Consider the following 9,747-nt stretch of genomic DNA (forward strand, 5'->3'; position numbering starts at 1 on the left):
CCCCCCATTCAAGGCTTCGAGGCTGGCTGAGCACCAGAATTAAGAGCGGAGAAGATGAATGAGTATCAAAACAGGCTGGCTGTAGCCATGTGTGGCCAGTGATGAGCACTGGTAATGCAAATACAATATAATCCTCCTCGAACCATAAAGAGGGTGACATTCACGCACACTGTAGTGTGAATGAAAATGGGAATAACAACGAGATGATTTCCATATTTACCCAGATATGCAAACATAGAGAATGCTAATTTGATCCCTGAGACATCATCATAATTAGATTATAAATTAGGTTCACTTCTTACTGGACAAGAGGTGCTAATTCATTCATTTTCTACCAGTGGGGGAGACTCGGCTGAAAAAAAATGCAGCATCCACTCTATAGGCAGAACAGAATAGTGGGGACTTGTCATACTGAAATAAATTCATATTTACACATAAAAATTCAAAATAAGATTCAAAGACATTGGCCAATGTTGTTCTCTTCCAATCCAGTATACATGCATATGAGGCACATTGTTTTGATCTTCCCTATAACAGTAAACAAATCAAATGCCATACAGCAGTATTTTACAGAACCAACAAGCACGGCTCTCTCCAACAATGCTGCCAGGCAGTTGAGGAAGGCATGATAAGTACTCTAGTGGGTTGGGACACAGATGCCCTCGGGGCGTTCAATATTAGCTATTTCAAAATTCTTATTTGGCTATGTTAATGCCAATCAAGCACAGTTAATTCATCCCACATTCTTAAACAAACAAACAAAGGGGGAGAAATGTGCATGAATAAGGAAAACGCCAGTAATTCAAGGAATCATCCCACATTAGGAATACTTTTGCCGGAAATGTAATGTTTAAGCAGTTACTATGTATTATTATACTCATATTTCAGCATAGAACCAGAGGTCTCACTTAAAACTGACTGGATGTGTCTGGACGCCAGGATAACTCAGTTGGTAGAGCGGGCGCCCATATACTGTATACAATCCCTGCATTGTTGTAGCAAAAAAGTCACATATATTTTAGCAGAAAGTTGAAAAATGTTGCGTTTACAGGCGCTCAAACAGCTCAGTTGGAAGAGTGGGGGCCCATTTATATATTTACTCCCCGACGCAGCGGGCCCGGGATCGACTCTCTCTCCTTTTCTGCCTTCTGCTGTCTTATCAAAATTAAGGCTGGAAAACGCCCCAAAAATGAGCTAAAAGCTATATGTCTCCCATCTAGTGGTGAAATTGTATTTGACAACCAACTGAATATTACTTTCAAGCCCTTCCGATTCCGAGCTTCCTACGGTGGCCAAACCCAAAATGAGTTCTTAGCATCTCCATTGTTTAAGGATTGTAGTCCTTACAGAAGCTTTGCAATCCGTCTTGAAACTTTATGCACAATAATTCGAGAACGATGAATCCACAACTGAACGGTTATTTTGTATAAAAAAGGTGTGAATTAGCGGTTAGTACCATCCGTGGTTAGCAACTGCCATGACATCCTGAATGCAGTGGACCTTCTTCTTTGGCTTTTTAACGGCAGCGGCAATAATGTAGACGCTGCCACATCCCTCCCTGTGTTACTTTGCTGCTACAGTCTAACATGAAACAAATGAGCCTAAATAATGATAAGTACAAAAAGTACAAAACGTGTAAAAACAAAATGAACAACTAATTTTTTTAATAAAAGCGTCTGGACTTTTCTGGGGGGAAAATCTAAATAGTTTTTTTTTTTTGTGATAGTAATAGTATAATTTTGTTTCCCTTGATGGTCAAGACTCAAAAGAAGCATTTTCTAAAGCCAAAAGTCTAGTTTAATATAATTATATAATTGTTCTCTGTGTGACTTTAATACATATCTGTGAGATTCAATTTCCGTTTAGTTTTTTTAGTTTTCTTCGAGACATGTGGTGTGTGTTAACCACTTTAGCTATTACCACATCAGCTAGCTGTTTCTCCAACTTCGGTCAGTACCATGCAGGATTAGCTGGGAGACTTCTTCTAAACGAGGGCGCACTTCCAACTCTGCGTGGAATACCTGCAGACGAGGGACATGTAAGAAGTTCTATACAATTTCTTTTGTAGATTAGGGTGAAGCGGTGGGTGTAGCAGTGTTTTGCCATTGAGAAAAAGGTGGCTAAACCGGTAGCAAAGCTAGCTTCTAGCTAGTAGCTACTGCGCAGTACCTAGCTACTGCGTGTTTTTGACTCCCAACAAAGATGGGATTGAAGTGAGATGTCTCACTCTGTAGCTAAAACAGAGAGCTCAACACGCAGGGTGAAAAGAGGAGCTGCAGCAAAACTCAAAATATAATTAGGAACCTGAAAAGGAGCATAATATGGGCACTTAAAGAATGAGAATGAAGTGAGTGAATCCAGAGATAGAACCAGAGTGAAAGATATGAAGGGAAACCTATAGCTGCAAGAATGATGGAGGGAGCATGAGAGAGGGATGTTATTGAGGTGAGAGGTGTTGATGCTGCAGAGTGGAAGCAAGCTGGAGCCAGGGAGCTAAAGGAGGAGGAAAAAGAGTATCAGTGTGTTTTGGGACTGGAGACAATAGCGTGGGAGAAGGTGAAGGCTTGTTGTTCAGTGGGACCGAGGGAGATGAACGGGTGGGGTGAGATGGAATGAGAAGGAGACGAGAAAGAAGAAGAGAAAGAGTTATACCTTAAGGGAGCAGAGAGGGATGTATAAGGGAGGTTGCAATGCGGGCGTATTGGGAGTAAGAGAGCAGAGGAATAACAAGCTCCAGCCTACTTATGTACAGTATGGTGTCTTTCTGTGTGTGTGTGTGTGTGTGTGTGTGTGTGTGTATTAGCAAAGGAGAGACTTCTGTCTTTGGAATGGGATGACAAATGTGCCAGACATGAAAGACCAGAGCACATACAAACCCTTAGGGAACCACTTTACCTGCGCGCGCACACACGCACACGCGCACACGCACACACGCGCACACACACACACACACACACACACACACACACACACACACACACACACACACACGCACACACGCACACACGCACAACAGTGGCTTCAGGGGAACACACTCACACAGGTTTGTATTACTGTACTTGTGAGGACCCTGAGCTACTAGATTCCATTCTCAGCCCCAAAACATTGCCTCAGCCATAAAAAAGCCAACACCTAATGTAAACTATGTGTAATGTATACGGTCGTTCACAGTAACAAATCCACGCAAGTCGGCCCGGTTACCAGCGGCAGGAAGCTGTTTTCAGATAAAAGAAAAGAACAGATTGGTAATGACTGAAAAACACTGAGGCTAGTTCATAGGTTGACTCGTTTTTTTAGATTTAAGAATATATTTATCCTTACAAACGCACATTTAACCCGGGTCGGTACAAAGGACTCAGCCTTACCACATTTATCATATCTATTCCTTTATCATATCTTGTTAAAAACATATTTTATATTCTACCAAAATGTAGAGCACAATTTCAAACGTGAAAAATACATATATTTGCATGTAATTTTCAGATTTTTTTTCTCATGAAAAATAGAATGTGACGAGTATTTTTTTGACTACTTTTAGGCCCAAATACATAAATAATGATTCAACATCTCTCCATCAGAAGTAGTTTGGGAAATTAAACAAAACATAATTTATATAATCCAATTAATAAAATATTAAAAATCCATTTCAGGGTGGACAGATCGCTCAGTTGGTAGAGCGGCCGTCCATATATAGAGGTTTAATCTTTGATGCAGCGGGCCTGGGTTCGGTTCGGACCTGTGGCCCTTTGCTGCATGGCATTCCTCCCGCTTTCATATCTTCAGCTGTCATGTCAAAATAAAAGCTGAAAAGGCCCCAAAAATATCTTTAAAAAAATCCATTTCAATCAGAAATTGCAATGCAGGGTCTCACAGACTGATAAAGCCATTGCATGCACTACCTGCTGAACAAAGTTGGTGGCTAGCTTGTAAACAAAGTGGAGCATTTAGCAGCTAAAAGGATCGGTGGAGACCAAAACAGAGCTAAAAAGAAGTATTTTATATTTATCAGTTGGAGACAAACACGACTCAAAATCAACGATAGTGTTTCTCTGTGTCTGCTAGATGTGCAAATATGCTAATGCTTTGAAATAACAAATTTATAACATTATTATATGTAGCCCTTGAAGAAGTTGGACTAAAATTAATTACTTTGTAAAAATGAAATAAACTCCCTCTGAGGTCTTAAACTCAAAATACCAATGTTCCCACAAACACGGACCTAAACCTACATCACCACACATACAGTAGACACTCACACACCCAGAGTTGTTTTTCATATAGGCGGACTATGCAGCAGCCAGTTCAGCCTCAACGTAATACGCGAGAAATAAAAATGACCTGTCTTATTTGTAGCCTTCTTTGTTCTAAACATTTTAAAATAAACTTGTTATTGACATTTTTTTAATTTTTTTTAATTTAACCTTTATTTAACCAGGAAGTCCGTTGAGATTGAAATCTCTTTTTCGAGGGTGAAATCTCTTTTTCGACATAAAGAAGCCTTATTGTTAACTTTGTATTATCATTGTTTAAATTGCCTGGGTCAACTTCAGATGCTTATTTTGAATTTTTGTGTTTTTCTTTTACAAATGTAGCCTGTTTTCCCCCTAAAGTGTGATAGCTTGATGCATATCCACGGTTAATCTTAAAGGTTTGAAGCCCCCCCCAATCGTAGTTTGACAAAATAGGGGCCCCCAAACAGCATCTAGCATAGGGCCCGCCAATAGCTAGAAACGGCCCTGCACACACCATTGTGGAAACATATGCTTTCACACAAAAAATCTGATTGTAGATATGAAGGTGGGTACACTCACACACTCTCTCTCACACTCACACACACACGCTTATGTAAATTCAAACGCATCCACATGAGAACAAAGCCATGGCATGGGTATAAACAAGAGGGCATACATAAACATTACATGTTCATTCATTATGCAGACACATGCACACATCTAAGCTCCGATAGACACTCAAACACACACACACACCTCATTCATAGAGGTAAGACCACGCATCATTTCACCCCCTCACTCTCTTTCTCTCTCTCACCCCAAATCCATGGCATATGACCTTCTGTGGGACAGATAAAGAATGTGCTTATAAGTCATGCAAATGAGGCTGAATTCATTTTCCACAACAGATGGCCCCATAGATAATGATGATGGAGGAGAGAAAATTAAATGTCTCTCGCACGGTGACCATGGCAACCGCGCCTCTGCGGCGTAATATCAATAATAAGTGCGCCGCATAATAAGGTTGTCAGTCCTGTGAATCAAAACCTCCCATGATAGGATAGGGCAAAGGGGGGGGGTAAAGTCTCTCAGAAAGTTTGGTAGACTCTGTAGGGCACTGTGGGAGGTGGACTGAGATGAACACAACATTTTCTACCACGGTACAGTTTTGTTTGTTTCACATAAGAGAAGCCAGTGTGCACCAACAGGAGCTTAGTAATATATATATATATATATTTTTTTTTAATATCTTTTGGGGCTTTTCTGCCTTTAATTGACAGGACAGCTAGGTGAGAAAGGGGGAAGACATGCAGGAAATCATCAAGGGTCAGACTCGAATCTTGGACCTCGGCGTCGAGGCATAAACCTCAATGTACATGTGCGCCTGCTCTACCCACTGAACCAACCCGGCCACAGAGCTTGAAGTCAGGTTGCGGGCTTGGAGGAGTGAGCAGCAGTTTGAATAAATAATAATTGAATGAAACACAAAGAGATTGCAAATGCGTAAAGCAAGAGAAAATAATCCAAAAGAAACAGGAACACGGAAGGAACGGGGGGAAAAAAATCCAGGAGCACAAAAACACAGTAACATGCAGGACGCAACTCTTCACAAAAGACAGACGACGAATGACAAACCAACAAGAGACAGAAATCACACAGACTAAATACACAAGTAAACGAGGGAGAAACAAAGGACGGGCGACACAAGGGCTGGGAACAGGACAATCACACAGGCGGGAATAACAAGGCAGGAAGGAAAACAAGACATGTCATGGGAAAACCAGAGATTAAAAAATAAAGCAGGAGACTAAGCATGAAACATAAAGCTCGTTAGAGCGCCCGGGGTTGGTGACAAAAATACGCTGTCAAGTCAGACAGTTTCCAGCCGTTTCCAGCAGCCTTCAGGCTGAACAGGAAGTCACAGAAACACTCACATCCTGTTAGGTCTGATTCTTAGTTAATAAGATCAGACCTTGTACACAGTCTCCAGTTGTTTTTCTTTACGACAGAGTAGCTGTCAAAATGCTCTACATGGGATCTGTTGGTGATCTTAGCTAACAACACACTGTAGATGATCTGCGGTCTGAACCGATTCAGTCTCTCTGACTTCTAAACGTCACTCAGCCACACACGTGGTTTGTACAGAATACGCCTTTAAAATCAGACAAATAGCAATTCAAATCCTTCCAATTCAAAAAACAGTAAAAAAAAAGTTTGTATAGAACGGCACCATGCTGAGTCGATTCTGAACCAATCAGCTGTTAGATCAGCTGAGAGGCCGGCGTTTCCCAGCATGCCCTGGGTCCGCCTGGGTCGGAGCAAGTCGGGATCAAGTCGGAAACAAATCTAATCTCAAAACTTTAAATTTTGTGGCTGCTTATTTAGTCATGAATATGTGTTACAGTGAAATACTTACAATTTCAAACCAAGTTTTCAGGGGATTCAATAAAACCATTGCTGGTAAATTATAAATTGCTTCATAAGGAGTGCCTTGAAATGGCACACCTCCATGTATCAATTGACTGAAATATGGATCGATCCCAGCTGCCATCACTAAAGTTTAATAGCTGCACACTGTTAACTGAAAAATCCTAGAGAAACGGCTGCCAGATCGGCTATTATCCCTTAATGCAGATCATATTTATGCACCGCTCTTGACAGAAGCAATACAACACCTATTTTACTTTAAGCTTATGGAATTTCAACAGCTGCAGTTATATATACACACACACACACACATTCAATAATGTGTTGTTATTATCCTTTTAAAGCAATGGGCAAAAGTTAGTGTGCCATTAGGCAGCACAAGTCCTTCTTTAAGAATGATTGGTGAATCTGTACATTTCAGGCAATTTTGGGGCATACAGAAAATGAGGCCATTTGTTGCAGAGAGCAGTGAAGCTCCAATCAGTTTTTCACCACAGTTTGTCTAATTACAGAGCTGATTTATTTGCTCCATTATTTAATCTCAAGCCCTAGCAACAATGGTCATGATGAAAACAGTGATTATCGCCAAAGTATGGGCCAGGCTGGGGAATTGAACTTTTATTGCTTAGAATTAGGTGAGAGAGGAAACGTTCAGAAGATGCAGGGAGACTGAGAGGTATGTAGAAGCAAGGTGGTGCCATTTTTCCATAAACTGATAAACAGCATCTTTCCCCCTCGTTTCACCACCGCCACCTGCTTTAAGCAGAGGTACCATACAGTTGCTCCATTGCCTGGACTGCACCGATTATGCCTTTGTTTTCTCTTTAACACATGCACAAACGCACACTAGCCAATCAGTCCCTCCAGGATTTTGTGTACTTATTTTAAGATTGGTGTGGCCCAAAATGCCTGATTGTGCGGAAGCATTTCTTAAAAATTGCAATAAAAGTTGTGTTCTATGTTTGTCGCATTCAACATACAAAACATTGACATACATGCATTGTTTTTGTATAATTCTTTAAAAATAAAAATGAAACTTGTTTTGGGGAGAATAAAATCACTCTGGGCTGAGTATTCCTAGTGACCTTTTTCCAAAAAGGCTCAGGATGCTGCAAATGTTGGTTTAATAGGAAAATGGCAGGTGGATTTGGTGGGAAGTGGCTGGTGGAAAGGTGTGCTGATTTTCTTTGTACTGCAGCACATGCAGATGAATAGCGCCAGTACCCTGAGGTTTGAGTTTACCCGCCGATAAATCTCCAATGGATGACAGAAGGGTTGAAAATCTGCAATTTTCCCTTTTTTAGCATTTAGCGCAGCGCAATTGCACCCATAAACAACACTGGTTTGGCTGCGCCATCCTCTTCGGCTCCACCCTCCCGTCATAAATTTGCAGGTGGCGGCGGCCTAATTGCCAAACTCGAGGCTCTAGTCTGGGGCTCGCTATGTTCTTAACACCCTTTAGGTGTCATCTATGTTTTGTCTCCATTCATTAAACCTTTAGGAGAACTCAACAATAATAGGAACATCAAAAGGGAGCCATATTTGCACTAGGCATAAGATACAGCAGGCTCTGTAAGATGGCCTCTAGTCATGGCATCTACGGTGCCTATAGGGAAGTGTGGCTCTGATAATCATAGACAACAAAGTTTTGATTCACTGTAGCTGCTACCATTACCCACCCACCTCCAACTTTAATAGATGCTAAGGGCTCGGGGCTTCTCCAAATATAAATCCATCTGGATGGAGGGGTAAAACTGGATGAATCATCAGATGATTTTCCACTGCTCAGGGCTACAGGTCATGTGCTCCTTTCAACAGTTATGCGTCTGTGCAGTGGCGTCACAAACGAGGCTTTTCTGTGTGAAAGAAATGGTGATATTTAAAACTTCTCTTACTATCAACACATCCCATTAAAAGACCCAAACCAAAACCAAATTGATCGTACTAACAAGTGTTGTCTGTGTATGCAAAGATCTTCTTCCTCTACACTGGGTGACATGTTCTTCATTTCAATCGAGAGATACTAGCCACTGGTTGTGGGGGTGCTGGTGGTGAAGGGGTGAAGAGCAATGGCTGAAGATCTGGATGGATGTAATGTGGAGCCAGACTTTTGATGAGTTCAGTGGAAGGACCCATGGGTGCTGGTTGTGATGAACACTGGAGGTGAATGAGTTGAAGGAGTGTTGCATTGATCTGACGCTGAAAGGACAGCTGACAGCAACAGAGAAAAAAAACAGTTCAAAGTTTGAAAGCAAGAAGATGATCGAATCACAGAGGTTGAATCGGATCGGTTTAACTGAAACGTGAACGCCCTCAGTCAGCTAACTGAGTTGGAAGTGGGAAAAGGAAGCGAGAATGTAAATAAAGAGTAGGCATAAAGATAGTCTTCTTGATTGAATTCAACTTTTGAGAAGCTTCATTACCATGAACACACACACAATCACACACACACACACACACACACACACACACACACAGTAGTTTATTTTGACTCAACACACTCACACACCATCTGTGTGAGCATACCAGCTATCAGGGGCCATTCCAGGATTTTTTTTTAATGGGGTGGGGTGGCACAGAGGGGACCAATAATCAATCATGGGGGGGGGCAGTGGATTTTATCAGAATACAGCCTAGAAAATCTGTTTGGAAATATAAAAAATATTGGATCAGATAGAACACCACAATGTAATTTTGCTAAAGGAAACATGACATTCATTACTAATTTCACTTGTGTATCCAAATACAATACTCATTTTCTCTTTGGGCTCTTAAGGCAAAAAAATTGGATAGCCATCATGGAAAGATTAATTGGTCATGTGGGCCGGGAAACTCTTTTGTCACAGAACCTTAGAAAATTAAGTGCTATACACTTATAATAAACCTGGCTCAAACTTCAACAAAGAAAACCTTGCTGTAGTTTTCAGACAATAGGAAACAGAAATAAAGTGCACTACACAATTTATTTCTTACAGCAACACGTGCTCTACAGTGAGTTCAATATGTTTCTACATCTAAACTGACCTCAAAAACAAAGTATACAGTTGCCATTCAATGTGATTAAAGTATATATATATATATATATATA

This window comes from Etheostoma spectabile, chromosome 20 (genome assembly GCF_008692095.1).
Source record: "Etheostoma spectabile isolate EspeVRDwgs_2016 chromosome 20, UIUC_Espe_1.0, whole genome shotgun sequence".
NCBI classification, from domain to species: domain Eukaryota; kingdom Metazoa; phylum Chordata; class Actinopteri; order Perciformes; family Percidae; genus Etheostoma; species Etheostoma spectabile.